The sequence below is a fragment of the Engystomops pustulosus genome, chromosome 5 (genome assembly GCF_040894005.1).
Source record: "Engystomops pustulosus chromosome 5, aEngPut4.maternal, whole genome shotgun sequence".
Taxonomy (NCBI): Eukaryota; Metazoa; Chordata; class Amphibia; order Anura; family Leptodactylidae; genus Engystomops; species Engystomops pustulosus.
This window is the reverse complement of record NC_092415.1, coordinates 34243085-34257622: the sequence shown is the minus strand read 5'-3', so window position 1 is coordinate 34257622 and position 14538 is coordinate 34243085. Positions and strand designations below refer to the sequence as shown.

At 54.6% G+C, this 14538-nt stretch overlaps 4 non-coding genes across 4 annotated transcripts; all 4 read left to right on the top strand.

The window, feature by feature from the left end:
* Positions 1-313: 313 nt before the first annotated feature.
* On the top strand, positions 314-433 carry LOC140134436 (5S ribosomal RNA). The gene has a single exon (XR_011856296.1). It is a non-coding gene; the product is annotated as a 5S ribosomal RNA (ribosomal RNA).
* A 1313-nt stretch (positions 434-1746) lies between these two features.
* LOC140134435 (5S ribosomal RNA) lies at positions 1747-1866 on the top strand. Its single transcript, XR_011856295.1, has one exon. It is a non-coding gene; the product is annotated as a 5S ribosomal RNA (ribosomal RNA).
* Positions 1867-2562: 696 nt separating this feature from the next.
* On the top strand, positions 2563-2681 carry LOC140134337 (5S ribosomal RNA). Its single transcript, XR_011856199.1, has one exon. It is a non-coding gene; the product is annotated as a 5S ribosomal RNA (ribosomal RNA).
* A 1301-nt stretch (positions 2682-3982) lies between these two features.
* Positions 3983-4102, top strand: LOC140134434 (5S ribosomal RNA). The gene has a single exon (XR_011856294.1). It is a non-coding gene; the product is annotated as a 5S ribosomal RNA (ribosomal RNA).
* The last annotated feature ends 10436 nt before the right edge of the window (positions 4103-14538 follow it).

The window sequence follows — 14538 nt, the reverse complement described above, 5'->3', positions numbered from 1 at the left end:
GAAAGGCGGCTGGCCGCTCAGGTGGAGAGTTGCCACGGTGAGGGGGTTTGATTGCTCAACAACAGCTGTCATGACAGGGGCTACAGCCAGCCCTTGCAGTTGCACTTTGCCGGCGCGGAGGTATAGAAAGGCCAAAGTTTTGCCGCTGGCCAAAGAGGAGGAGCCCTTCCCCCACCCCCCATCCTGTTGTGTGTCCCTGGTGTACCCGAGGCTCGGGAGCGGCTTGGCCCAGGGCCGTGCTAGGCCGGTGCTTTGGGGCAGCACGTTGTCAGAATGGCCGCCTTTTTGGGGAGGCAGGGAAGCATGAGGTAGCGTCTACCGGCCATACCACCCTGAATACGCCCGATCTCGTCCGATCTCGGAAGCAAAGCAGGGTCGGGCCCGGACAGTACTTGGATGGGAGACCTCCTGGGAAGCGCGGGTGCTGTAGAGCGTTTGATTACTTTTTGTCCTCTACCTCCCTCCAAGGTCCACCCCCCTCCAGCGCGGAGCTGCCAGTCCCCGAATATATGTTGCCTTGACGCATCCCCGAGCAGAAAGAGGCTGGCCCACCAAGGCCTCTGAGACGCCCACCCACCCCCCACACCGTCACCACGGCCTCTAGCTGGGTGTTCCCGCTGCAAGGCCTTGGTTGGCCCCCTGCAGCCTGCCACCTGGAAAGGTGAGAGTTAATATGAGGCCGCAGCTGAAAGGCTCAGGCCTTGAGCAGGGGCTAGTGGGGAGGGCCAGCAGAAGTGAAGTGTGCCAAAGAAGCGGGTGTAACTAGCCCGCTGGAGGGGCTGAGCTGCCGACGGCCTGCGGGCAAGCCAGCCAGCCAGCCAGCCAGCCAGCCAGCTAGCCAGCTGTGGCCAAAAGGGATGTGGGGGCTGCTGGTAGAATGTTGCAAAAAGGCGGGCTTGAGCAGTAGCAGGCTGTGGCCACGGTGCCATGAAGCTAGAGGGGGCTGTGAGGCAAGCAAGTAGGCTGCGCTGGGTGGCTTTGCTGTGCTGCACAGAGCCAGGCCATGTAAAAGAAGAGAAGAAGAAGAAGAAGAAAAAAGAAAAAAAAAAAGGGCCAAGCTTGAGCCCAGTGGAAGAAGCAGCAGGCGTCAGGCTGCAGTACAAGAGCAGCAAGTGAGAGGCCTGTCTCTGCCTACGGCCACACCACCCTGAACACGCCCGATCTCGTCTGATCTCCAAGCCCCCATGGGCGCTAGGCGGCTGTCCGATTTCCACAGCCAGCCAGTTATCCAGCCAGCCAGTTATCCAGCCAGCCGCCCCAGCCCAGCCTGTTAGCAAGCCACGCGTCCCAGTACAGGGAAGCTGTGGGTGGTAAAAGCAGCTGCCAATGGCTGGCAACTATGTCACCTGTTTTGTCTCCATCCCAGGTGGCTGGAGCCTGCTGGTTGTGCTTTCCAAACAGCTTCCCCCCAAAAGCAGTTTTTAGGCCATGGAGAAAGGCGGCTGGCCGCTCAGGTGGAGAGTTGCCACGGTGAGGGGGTTTGATTGCTCAACAACAGCTGTCATGACAGGGGCTACAGCCAGCCCTTGCAGTTGCACTTTGCCGGCGCGGAGGTATAGAAAGGCCAAAGTTTTGCCGCTGGCCAAAGAGGAGGAGCCCTTCCCCCACCCCCCATCCTGTTGTGTGTCCCTGGTGTACCCGAGGCTCGGGAGCGGCTTGGCCCAGGGCCGTGCTAGGCCGGTGCTTTGGGGCAGCACGTTGTCAGAATGGCCGCCTTTTTGGGGAGGCAGGGAAGCATGAGGTAGCGTCTACCGGCCATACCACCCTGAATACGCCCGATCTCGTCCGATCTCGGAAGCAAAGCAGGGTCGGGCCCGGACAGTACTTGGATGGGAGACCTCCTGGGAAGCGCGGGTGCTGTAGAGCGTTTGATTACTTTTTGTCCTCTACCTCCCTCCAAGGTCCACCCCCCTCCAGCGCGGAGCTGCCAGTCCCCGAATATATGTTGCCTTGACGCATCCCCGAGCAGAAAGAGGCTGGCCCACCAAGGCCTCTGAGACGCCCACCCACCCCCCACACCGTCACCACGGCCTCTAGCTGGGTGTTCCCGCTGCAAGGCCTTGGTTGGCCCCCTGCAGCCTGCCACCTGGAAAGGTGAGAGTTAATATGAGGCCGCAGCTGAAAGGCTCAGGCCTTGAGCAGGGGCTAGTGGGGAGGGCCAGCAGAAGTGAAGTGTGCCAAAGAAGCGGGTGTAACTAGCCCGCTGGAGGGGCTGAGCTGCCGACGGCCTGCGGGCAAGCCAGCCAGCCAGCCAGCCAGCCAGCCAGCTAGCCAGCTGTGGCCAAAAGGGATGTGGGGGCTGCTGGTAGAATGTTGCAAAAAGGCGGGCTTGAGCAGTAGCAGGCTGTGGCCACGGTGCCATGAAGCTAGAGGGGGCTGTGAGGCAAGCAAGTAGGCTGCGCTGGGTGGCTTTGCTGTGCTGCACAGAGCCAGGCCATGTAAAAGAAGAGAAGAAGAAGAAGAAGAAAAAAGAAAAAAAAAAAGGGCCAAGCTTGAGCCCAGTGGAAGAAGCAGCAGGCGTCAGGCTGCAGTACAAGAGCAGCAAGTGAGAGGCCTGTCTCTGCCTACGGCCACACCACCCTGAACACGCCCGATCTCGTCTGATCTCGGAAGCTAAGCAGGGTCGGGCCTGGTTAGTACTTGGATGGGAGACCGCCTGGGAATACCAGGTGCTGTAGGCTTTTGCTTTTCCTCCCTTCAACCAGCAGGGGTCACTGTCCTCTATGCCTATTTTACATTTACTTTGCACGCTTGCTTCTTTTCACTTGCTTTCTCTCTTGCACTCTTTAACCCTTGCAAAGCCCTAGCAGTCGCCTTGGCCCCCCCCTGTCACTTTTCAACTGCGGGGATACCTCAAGAGCAAGGCGCCCACCAGCGTTCTTGTTTATTCCTCTTACTTCTGCCCCAAATTTCAACCCCCAGCGTCTCCCATAGGGCTGGAGGCAAGGGGGGGCATTTGTCATCTAGCCTTGTGCAGCGCTGCGTAATGTGTAGGCGCTATATAAATAAAGAAGGATTCTTTTTATTATCAGACAGGCATCTTTGGCACTGTTTTAAGGGGGTCATTTAGTTTTGTCTTTTGTCTTTTTTTCCCTTGTATTTGTCAGCTTTTCGGGGGAAAAGGGGTAGATTTGCAGAAAACTTTGTGGCTGTTTTAGCCGCCTTGCAGAGTGACAAACACAGTGAGGCAAGCGTTGCCTTTGAAAAGGGTCAATTGCTAAATCCTGCTTTGCGCGGCCTGGCAGGAGGCGAGCGAATGCGACATTTGTGTCTCAGTGCTGTGCGGGGGGTTTGGCATGAAATGCTCCTTGCGGCTTTTTGCTGGCAAAAAGTGTCAAAAACCTGTGACGCCACCTTTGTTTTGCGCCGTTTTTCAAGCCAAAAAGTTGCGTAAACTGGGGGCTTAATCCCCAAGCCCCCATGGGCGCTAGGCGGCTGTCCGATTTCCACAGCCAGCCAGTTATCCAGCCAGCCAGTTATCCAGCCAGCCGCCCCAGCCCAGCCTGTTAGCAAGCCACGCGTCCCAGTACAGGGAAGCTGTGGGTGGTAAAAGCAGCTGCCAATGGCTGGCAACTATGTCACCTGTTTTGTCTCCATCCCAGGTGGCTGGAGCCTGCTGGTTGTGCTTTCCAAACAGCTTCCCCCCAAAAGCAGTTTTTAGGCCATGGAGAAAGGCGGCTGGCCGCTCAGGTGGAGAGTTGCCACGGTGAGGGGGTTTGATTGCTCAACAACAGCTGTCATGACAGGGGCTACAGCCAGCCCTTGCAGTTGCACTTTGCCGGCGCGGAGGTATAGAAAGGCCAAAGTTTTGCCGCTGGCCAAAGAGGAGGAGCCCTTCCCCCACCCCCCATCCTGTTGTGTGTCCCTGGTGTACCCGAGGCTCGGGAGCGGCTTGGCCCAGGGCCGTGCTAGGCCGGTGCTTTGGGGCAGCACGTTGTCAGAATGGCCGCCTTTTTGGGGAGGCAGGGAAGCATGAGGTAGCGTCTACCGGCCATACCACCCTGAATACGCCCGATCTCGTCCGATCTCGGAAGCAAAGCAGGGTCGGGCCCGGACAGTACTTGGATGGGAGACCTCCTGGGAAGCGCGGGTGCTGTAGAGCGTTTGATTACTTTTTGTCCTCTACCTCCCTCCAAGGTCCACCCCCCTCCAGCGCGGAGCTGCCAGTCCCCGAATATATGTTGCCTTGACGCATCCCCGAGCAGAAAGAGGCTGGCCCACCAAGGCCTCTGAGACGCCCACCCACCCCCCACACCGTCACCACGGCCTCTAGCTGGGTGTTCCCGCTGCAAGGCCTTGGTTGGCCCCCTGCAGCCTGCCACCTGGAAAGGTGAGAGTTAATATGAGGCCGCAGCTGAAAGGCTCAGGCCTTGAGCAGGGGCTAGTGGGGAGGGCCAGCAGAAGTGAAGTGTGCCAAAGAAGCGGGTGTAACTAGCCCGCTGGAGGGGCTGAGCTGCCGACGGCCTGCGGGCTAGCCAGCCAGCCAGCCAGCCAGCCAGCCAGCTAGCCAGCTGTGGCCAAAAGGGATGTGGGGGCTGCTGGTAGAATGTTGCAAAAAGGCGGGCTTGAGCAGTAGCAGGCTGTGGCCACGGTGCCATGAAGCTAGAGGGGGCTGTGAGGCAAGCAAGTAGGCTGCGCTGGGTGGCTTTGCTGTGCTGCACAGAGCCAGGCCATGTAAAAGAAGAGAAGAAGAAGAAGAAGAAAAAAGAAAAAAAAAAAGGGCCAAGCTTGAGCCCAGTGGAAGAAGCAGCAGGCGTCAGGCTGCAGTACAAGAGCAGCAAGTGAGAGGCCTGTCTCTGCCTACGGCCACACCACCCTGAACACGCCCGATCTCGTCTGATCTCGGAAGCTAAGCAGGGTCGGGCCTGGTTAGTACTTGTGCAACATCCCCCACCGGGGCCTAGCCCTTTGAGGTGAGGCCTGGAGTCAGCCGGGGCCCACAGTACCGGAGTGGCTGGCGGTTGCGGCCTAAGCACGCTATTGTCACGGTGCTTGGTACAGGGGAACCGGAGGGCTGTCCTACAGCCTGGCAGGTCTCCAGCAGGGTGGTGTTGGCAAGAAATGATGAGGGAGAGGCTGCTATAGCGGATCTCCCTGGGGCAACCCCTTAATGTCCCGAGTGTGAGTCTCTGGGCGATGGACAGGGTGCCGGTGATGATGGGAGTAGTAGTAGCAGGGACCAGACGGAGGCAGAGGTTGAAGAAAACAACTTACAGTTCTTTATTGGAACCGCAGGAACTTCAGCAAACGTGCCTTTAACAGGTAGATGGAGTACTGGAGAGGTATTTGGAGGGAGCCGCAGGATGTAGGTCACCAGCCTGGATGTAGAGGGCAGGCTGGGAGGCAGCTGTGTCCTTAGAGGAGGCTTCAGCTCGGTCCTGGATCTCTTCAGGTATCACCCTTTAAGGTAGGATGATACCCCTTTCCTCACTACACTAACTCTAGTCTAATCTTCCACTTCAGGCAGGGGCTAGGCTCTTCCTGCACTGGTCTGGTATGCTAGAGTCTCTGAGCTGCTGCTCAGCTAACTACTCTCTGCTTGCGTCCTGCAGACCCAGAGGGCCTGACTAGGACCGGTCTATTCTCCCTTCTGGGAGAGACTGCTCTCTTCTCTCTCTGGGGAGAGACTTCTCTAGAACATTCTGGGCTAGGGGTTTTATTACCTTCCCTTGGTCAGGTGGTGGCTGCTCCTCCAATTACCTCTCAGTGCACAGAGACAGGATGTAACACAGACATTGGTTGACAGCATCTGGCATTATACAAAATACTTAACCTCTGCCTTGCCAGGCAGGATTCACCACTGCAATATCCCTATGTCCTATTAGAACCATGTTATGTAATGGGATTACATGCAGGTGGGACGTATTCGCAAACCCTACCTCGCAATTGCATCGGCGAGGGTGTTGCATACCCCGGGGGCAATTGAAAGAGCCGCCCTCGGCTCGACTACAGATGGTTTGGGGCACAGAGGGGCTAAGGACACTTCTAGGAAGTGCAGGCTATGTGAGGTGTAGGGACAAACCGCCCATGGTCCTGGAGACAGGCACCTGGGTTGGTGTCGGACTAAGACAAAAATATAGCTGTATGACAGTTGGTCGCTGACGCCATTAAACCGAACTGTACAGTAGGAAAGGTGTGGTGTCATGTCCTGTAATCCACTCCTTGCACCAAGGCCTGTATATTTGTTTTATCAACACTTCTTCCCTGGCGGCAATTATATAGTGTATATATGCATACATTGGCATATGTGACACAATAAAACATTGTACTACATAGAGACGGTCCGACACAGCCACTCTACAACCTGAAAAGCCTATGAAAGGGTTAATGCAGACTACTGGCATATATGACAGTGTGCAAACAGGTTAATTCACATTGGCTTAGGAGCCCAATGGGTACACATCTTGAACGTTACAAACGTTACAGAGGTGGATAGGCTACTCAGGGTAGCACGGTAGTAAATGTCTCTTTTCCTGCAAAGGAAAGGCATAAAAAGTGCAAACAGAATGTCCGTACCTAAAAGGAAGGCATTAAGTGCAAAATAGTAAGTCAATAGACATAGCAACTTTTCCCTGGTAGTATCTGGCAAAAGTCTCTCAGAAGGTCTCTAATGACAAAGTCCATCTTCTGGGTACAGCCCTTGATGTGGGGAAAAGTGCACTGAGAAGCAAAGGGTCTCCTCTATGTGTAGAGGGACAGGGTCCTTTGAAGAAATCTCTGCTGTGGCAGAGGAAGGGTGCTATCATAGCACATGACAATAATCAGTTCAAGGTATGTCTCTTGACTGAGATAAATAAGGGTAAGAGTCTCAGGAAAGTCTCTGGCCCTTTGGGGAAAATGGAGATAAATATACACAATATGTACACAGTACCTGGAGTGGGCTACAGCCCTTCAGGGGTTACTCTGCATCTTCTTCGGTGGTAAGTACGTCGGTGTCAGAAAAACGTACCTGCCTCCTGCTTCTGCGTGTCACCAGCTGGTACTCCTGCAGGTACGCAGGAGCTTTACCTTTTGTCTCCCTTTGAGACCTCCGCAGTTCCGGCCTGGAGAAGATAACAACCTCCTCATCGTCCTCCTCTGAGTCAGGCGCTGGAGTCGGAGTCTCAGCTGCCTCTGATGCTTCAGGGGTTGTAGACAGTGGAGCCGGATCATCCTCCACAGGCAGCAGTATTGGAGACTGCGGTGGGGATGATGGTCTCTGCGAGGTACCTCTTACTGGAGTGGAAACAAAACAGAATTGAGGCACAGTCACAAGTTCCAAGAAACTGGGGGTAGGTGAACACAAGGAGGTCTGTAAGTCGGGGGTCGAGGTGAGAGGTGTAGACATAGGGGCAAAAGGACGAAGACATCTCTTCAGCCGGTTCCTATGTACCCGGAGTGGTGGACGGTCTCCTCTTGAAATCTCGTAGACTTCAGGGGAGAGACTGTCCCTAACTAGGTATGGCTCACGCTCCCAACGCCCATCTAGCTTACTGGTAGGATGGTTGTTGCGCAGCCACACTCGATCTCCTGGGGCAAAAGGCTCAGCACAGGCATTACGATCGAAGTCCCTTTTTTGTTTCTCTCGGGCCTCTTCCAACCGCAGATCCACAACTTCTCTGGCATCCGCCAGGCGCCTCTGGTGTTCGTGAACCCAGTCAGTCTGGGGGAGTAAAGACTGGGAATCAGGGGACTCCATGTCCCAGGTCATATCCGCAGGGAGATGTCCGTGTCTCCCGAACATCAGATAGTACGGGGTGTACCCTGTGGAGCAATGATTGGTATTGTTGTACAGGTACACCAATTCGGGCAACAGTTTTGGCCAGTCAGCCCTTTTTGCAGGGGTCAGAGTCCTCAGCATATTGATTAGAGTCTGGTTCATCTTTTCACAAAGCCCGTTGCCTTGGGGATGATAGGCTGTGGTCCTCAGCTTCTTGCAGCCATATAGAGTGCACAGCTCCTGGAAGACTTGGGACTCAAATGCTGTTCCTTGGTCTGTAAGGATCTGGTCCGGACAGCCATAGGGGAGAATGAAGCTCTTCCACAGGGCCGCTGCGGTAGTCCTTGCAGACAGGTCTCTGACAGGTACTGCAACCACAAATTTGGTATAGTGGTCGATGATCGTAAGAGCATAACTGTGACCGGATCTGCTGGGCTCCAACTTCACGTGGTCCAATGCCAGGATCTCCAAAGGCCGTTGGCTTACAATGGGACGTAGAGGGGCCCTTTGATTGTGTCGCTCTCCTCGAGCGATGGCGCAGGCTGGGCATTCTCGACACCAGGCTTCAATGTCGGACTTCATGTTGACCCAGTAGAATCGCCTTCGGAGGGTGGCTTCAGTCTTCTGAGCGCCAAAGTGTCCGGACTGGTCATGGTACATTTCCAGTACTATTTTGGCATCCCTCCTGGGAATCACAATCTGGTACAGCCGGTCATAAGTGATAGGGTCCAGAGTTCTTCTCTTTAGCAGACCCTGGTGCATGCTCAGAGTCTTTCTCTGGCGCCACAATTGAGACAGTTCTCCATCAGCTCTTCTGCGCCGGATTCTTTCAGGCACTCGCCCACTAGAGAGATAGTCCATTACTTCTCCTATGGCACGGCTATCAGCCTGAAGACTCATGCAGAGGTCCTTTTCCGCAGGGGGCTCTGACTCTTCTTGAGGAGTCGCTGGCTCTGCCTCTGTCGGTAGGGAGTAAACTCTCTGGGCATCTTGACGCACAAACCGGGCATAGAACGCTGGCATCTCCACATCTTCCCACTGAGCATCCGTGGAGGGTCCCTCCCACTGGTCAGGGAGACGGGACAGAGTGTCGGCGTTGTCATTGGTCTTACCAGCCCGGTACTTGATGGTAAAGCTGAAATTGGCAAGTCTGGAGGCCCACCGTTGTTCCAGTGCTCCAAGACGAGCGGTGTTCAGATGTGCCAAGGGATTATTGTCTGTGAAGACAGTGAAAGATGATGCAGCTAGATAGTCCTTGAACTTTTCGGTCACAGCCCAGACTAACGCCAGAAACTCCAACTTGAAGGAACTATAGTTCTGGTCGTTTTGCTCCGGTTCTCGGAGGGAACGGCTGGCGTAGGCTATGACCCTTTCAGTTCCGTTTTGGAGCTGGGATAATACCGCCCCTAGACCTTGCTTGCTGGCATCAGTGTATAGGGTGAAAGGCAGACTATAGTCTGGATATCCCAACACCGGAGGTTCAGTCAGCCGTTGCTTGAGCATCTGGAAGGCAGCTTCTCGTTCGGCCGTCCACTCAATGGATACTCGGGAACGTTGGCTCTCTTTTGGCAGGCCCCTTAGAAGCTCTTGCAGGGGAGCCGCCAGCTGGGCAAACTTCGGGATGAAACGCCTGTAGTAACTGGCAAATCCCAGGAAGCTTTTGATGTCCCGTACGGTTGATGGGGTAGGCCAGTCGTAGACAGCTGCAATCTTCTCTGGATCTGGCTCAATTCCATGAGCGCTCACCACATGTCCCAGGTACTTGACGCTAGGTTGTAGCAGGTGGCACTTGGATGGCTTGACCTTCAACCCATGTTGGGTCAGGATTTGGAAGACTTCAGCCAGATGGTGGAGGTGGTCTTCATAAGTCTTGGAGTAGATGATAATGTCGTCCAAATATAGCAGGACGGTCTCGAAGTTGCGATGACCCAAACATCTCTCCATCAGCCGTTGAAATGTGCCTGGGGCGTTGCATAGCCCAAACGGCATGTTGTTGAACTCGAACAAGCCCATTGGGGTGGTGAAAGCCGTCTTCTCTCCGTCTTCCGGCGCCATGGCCACTTGCCAGTAGCCACTGGTCAGGTCCAGGGTAGAGAAGTAGGCAGCTGACCCTAGGGCTGCGAGGGATTCCTCGATTCGAGGCAGAGGATAGGCGTCCTTGTGGGTGATATTGTTGATCTTCCTATAGTCAACACAGAATCGAAGGGTTCCATCCTTCTTCTTCACAAGGACCAGCGGGGCAGCCCATGGGCTGTGACTCTCCCGGATAACGTTGGCTGTCTTCATCTCTTGTACCAGCTTTTTCACCTCTTGGTAGCGGGCTGGAGGTATGGGCCGGTATCGTTCCTTGATAGGAGGATGAGAGCCAGTAGGGATGGTATGTTGGATCAGAGTAGTCTGCCCAAAATCCAGTGGGTGTTTGCTGAAGGCCTGGTGGTGCTTCATAACGACATCCAGGACACCTTGTACTTGGTCTGCAGGAGTAAAATCGTCGTCTCCAATATTGAGCTCAAGCCACCAGGATTGCTCGGCAGGCTCACCTTCAGCACTTGGCTTCACTTCCAACTGTTGGGAGGCAGACAGAGCGGTTTCCACCAAGTCTTCAGGATGGACACTGAAGAGAGTGGCTACGGCTTGGTACTTTCTCAGATCCACTGGGGAGTCCCCCACATTTAGTAATCGAATGGGTACTTGTCCTCGGGATACGGTGACTAGGCTCCTGGCGGCTAGAATGGGCAGGTCTTCATCAGCTGGTAGAGGTTCTACTATCGCCTGGTAGTCTTGACCTTGGACGCCCATGCAGGCTCGACACCATACTAACGTCTCAGTCCCAGGTTGAAGGCGGACAGGTTGGGGATCCTTGATCCGGGCTCTGCAGATTTCTCCATTAGGGCCAGCAAACTTCTGTTGCGCCGCTAGAACCTGCATAGTCTCTTGAATTACCTTCCGGGAACCGTTGGGCACTGTTGGCAGGGAGTCGTGGAGAGCCTTCAGCACTTCAGGGTAGCAATTGCGGAGGACATTGGTACCCAGTACCAGGGAGAAGTTACCGTTTTCGGGCACCCGTGTCACCACTACGCCCTGTCTGGTTAACTCAGTATCTCAAATGGTTAGCGTGGGCTCACAGTAGCCGCGGATGGGTACGGGTTTTCCGTTCGTAGCAATAATGTTCAAGTAAGCCTTTGGAGGCTGGACTAGGGATGCTTTTCCTCGGCATTTCTCGAAGGCAGCACTCCGGAGGGTGGTCACTTGAGAGCCGGTATCAATTAAGGCCGGTAGGGTAACTCCATTGATGGTTACATGAACCATGGGGCGAGTCCCCACGAACCTGGGCATCCAGTTAGCATCTCGGGGACTTACAAGTTCTTCCCTTGGAGGTCGTCCCTTAGCTCCAAGGGTTTGTCGTTTAACTGACGACAATCATTCTCTTCATGCCCATATTTATGGCAGTAGCTGCACCGCTGGCGGGGTTTCTTCTGACTCCAGGTGCTTAACGACTTCGCCTCTTTTGGGCGCTGCTTAGTCGGAGATTCACGAGGAGTAGCTGACCGTACCGGGTTCTCTGGAGGTTTCCTCCTCATAGCGGAGATAGTCACTTCCACCTGGGTCAACCGATCGAGGATTTTATGCAGGGTGTCCGCCAGATTAGAGACCTGTCCTGCTAAGTCAGCAACTTCCGTAGCCGCAGGAGTAGGTGATGTCGACTGCGTTGGATAGCAAGCTAGAGCAGATTCCTCCATTTCCACGGACTCAGGCTCTTTCTGCGGTCCAGTAGGCGGTCGGTCCCCTAATATGTCAATGGCAGTTTCCTTAAACTCAAGGAAGGAGGCCTGGGCATGTTGAGAAGAGATGATCTTTAGTTGACACCTTTGATTTCTATCAACAAGTCCATTAATAAATTGTTCCCTTAAGGTTTGATCAGAGGTTTCAGCGTCTTTGGGCTCCAGGCAGGTGATGGCCTTCCATGTCTCCTGTAGGGAGAGGGCAAAGTCTCGGAGGGACTCTTGGGGCTTCTGTCTTTTCCCGAAGAATTTCTGCTTCAACTCGGAGACAGTACACTTGTCAAAGGTATTGCGTAGCCTATCAAGAATCTGGACCACATTCTGACACTGTTCTCGGGGCCAAGACTTGACTTCCCGGAGAGCGGGTCCTTTCAACTGCCCGATGAGGATGCCCACTTTCTGTTCCTCTGTAAACGGACACAGGGCGAAGGTGGCTAACAATTTGTCTCTGAATTCAGAGAGAGTGTGTGATTCTCCCTCGTAGTGGGGTAACCAGGGGGCCCCCGGATAGTAGGGCATAGTCAGAGGCATCATGGTGGGGGTCCCAGGGACACTAGCTGTAGCAGGGCTGAAGGGACTCTCTGGAGGACTTAACATGCTCCGGTACCCTGAGGAGGGACCAGGGGACGGGACTTGCGCCAGTCCCGTATCTTCGTCCTGGGCGGACATGACTGGCCTAGCTGAGGGAAGCCTGTAGGGTTACACAATGTCCGTTGCTATGGGCGATGGCTAGAATGGGACGTGGGCACTTTAAGACACAGTCACTATTCCCTGGGAGGTGAGCCAATAACCTAGCGTCGGAAACAATCTCTACCCCCCTTTAACTTCCCCAGCGGTACTCACTCAGGATCAGCCGCGGTGACAGGACAGCTCCGGTGCACGAAGATCTCCGTTCCCGATGTCCGGCAGGCAGCAGGGCTCAGTGATGCTCCGCGGTGTTCTCCGGTTGCAGGACACGTACGCCGGAACTCCGGATGAGGCGCACACTGCTGGCAGGCTTCAGGCGCGGCCTGCGCCGAAATCCAAGATGGCTGATTAACCCTCTTCGTTGCCGGCCGCACTCGCTCCAGCTCCTCCTCCACGGTAGTTCGCGCCACTCGCGCAGGGGGCGGAGCCTAGTGACGCTTCTGGAGTTCCCGCCAGTGAGGATTTGGCGGGCTGGAAATATTTGCTGCGCCACACGCCTCTGAGGTAAATGCTTCAGGCGCAGCAGTGCCGGATGTAGCAGAGCTGACACAGTTCTTGCAGGAATTAACCTCTTGAGTGCTGGAGCGGCGCTCGACAGCACATGGCAGCAGTATAAAGTTCAATGTAGAAACACACAAATACTTGGGCCTAAACCCGGATGGCAGCAGGGTTAGGCAGCACAGTCTTTTTCTTAATAAAGTACAGTCTTTAGTGCCAGGATAAGGCACAGAAGTATATATCCTGTTCGTGACGCCACTTGCAACATCCCCCACCGGGGCCTAGCCCTTTGAGGTGAGGCCTGGAGTCAGCCGGGGCCCGCAGTACCGGAGTGGCTGGCGGTTGCGGCCTAAACACGCTATTGTCACGGTGCTTGGTACAGGGGAACCGGAGGGCTGTCCTACAGCCTGGCAGGTCTCCAGCAGGGTGGTGTTGGCAAGAAATGATGAGGGAGAGGCTGCTATAGCGGATCTCCCTGGGGCAACCCCTTAATGTCCCGAGTGTGAGTCTCTGGGCGATGGACAGGGTGCCGGTGATGATGGGAGTAGTAGTAGCAGGGACCAGACGGAGGCAGAGGTTGAAGAAAACAACTTACAGTTCTTTATTGGAACCGCAGGAACTTCAGCAAACGTGCCTTTAACAGGTAGATGGAGTACTGGAGAGGTATTTGGAGGGAGCCGCAGGATGTAGGTCACCAGCCTGGATGTAGAGGGCAGGCTGGGAGGCAGCTGTGTCCTTAGAGGAGGCTTCAGCTCGGTCCTGGATCTCTTCAGGTATCACCCTTGAAGGTAGGATGATACCCCTTTCCTCACTACACTAACTCTAGTCTAATCTTCCACTTCAGGCAGGGGCTAGGCTCTTCCTGCACTGGTCTGGTATGCTAGAGTCTCTGAGCTGCTGCTCAGCTAACTACTCTCTGCTTGCGTCCTGCAGACCCAGAGGGCCTGACTAGGACCGGTCTATTCTCCCTTCTGGGAGAGACTGCTCTCTTCTCTCTCTGGGGAGAGACTTCTCTAGAACATTCTGGGCTAGGGGTTTTATTACCTTCCCTTGGTCAGGTGGTGGCTGCTCCTCCAATTACCTCTCAGTGCACAGAGACAGGATGTAACACAGACATTGGTTGACAGCATCTGGCATTATACAAAATACTTAACCTCTGCCTTGCCAGGCAGGATTCACCACTGCAATATCCCTATGTCCTATTAGAACCATGTTATGTAATGGGATTACATGCAGGTGGGACGTATTCGCAAACCCTACCTCGCAATTGCATCGGCGAGGGTGTTGCACTTGGATGGGAGACCGCCTGGGAATACCAGGTGCTGTAGGCTTTTGCTTTTCCTCCCTTCAACCAGCAGGGGTCACTGTCCTCTATGCCTATTTTACATTTACTTTGCACGCTTGCTTCTTTTCACTTGCTTTCTCTCTTGCACTCTTTAACCCTTGCAAAGCCCTAGCAGTCGCCTTGGCCCCCCCCTGTCACTTTTCAACTGCGGGGATACCTCAAGAGCAAGGCGCCCACCAGCGTTCTTGTATATTCCTCTTACTTCTGCCCCAAATTTCAACCCCCAGCGTCTCCCATAGGGCTGGAGGCAAGGGGGGGCATTTGTCATCTAGCTTTGTGCAGCGCTGCGTAATGTGTAGGCGCTATATAAATAAAGAAGGATTCTTTTTATTATCAGACAGGCATCTTTGGCACTGTTTTAAGGGGGTCATTTAGTTTTGTCTTTTGTCTTTTTTTCCCTTGTATTTGTCAGCTTTTCGGGGGAAAAGGGGTAGATTTGCAGAAAACTTTGTGGCTGTTTTAGCCGCCTTGCAGAGTGACAAACACAGTGAGGCAAGCGTTGCCTTTGAAAAGGGTCAATTGCTAAA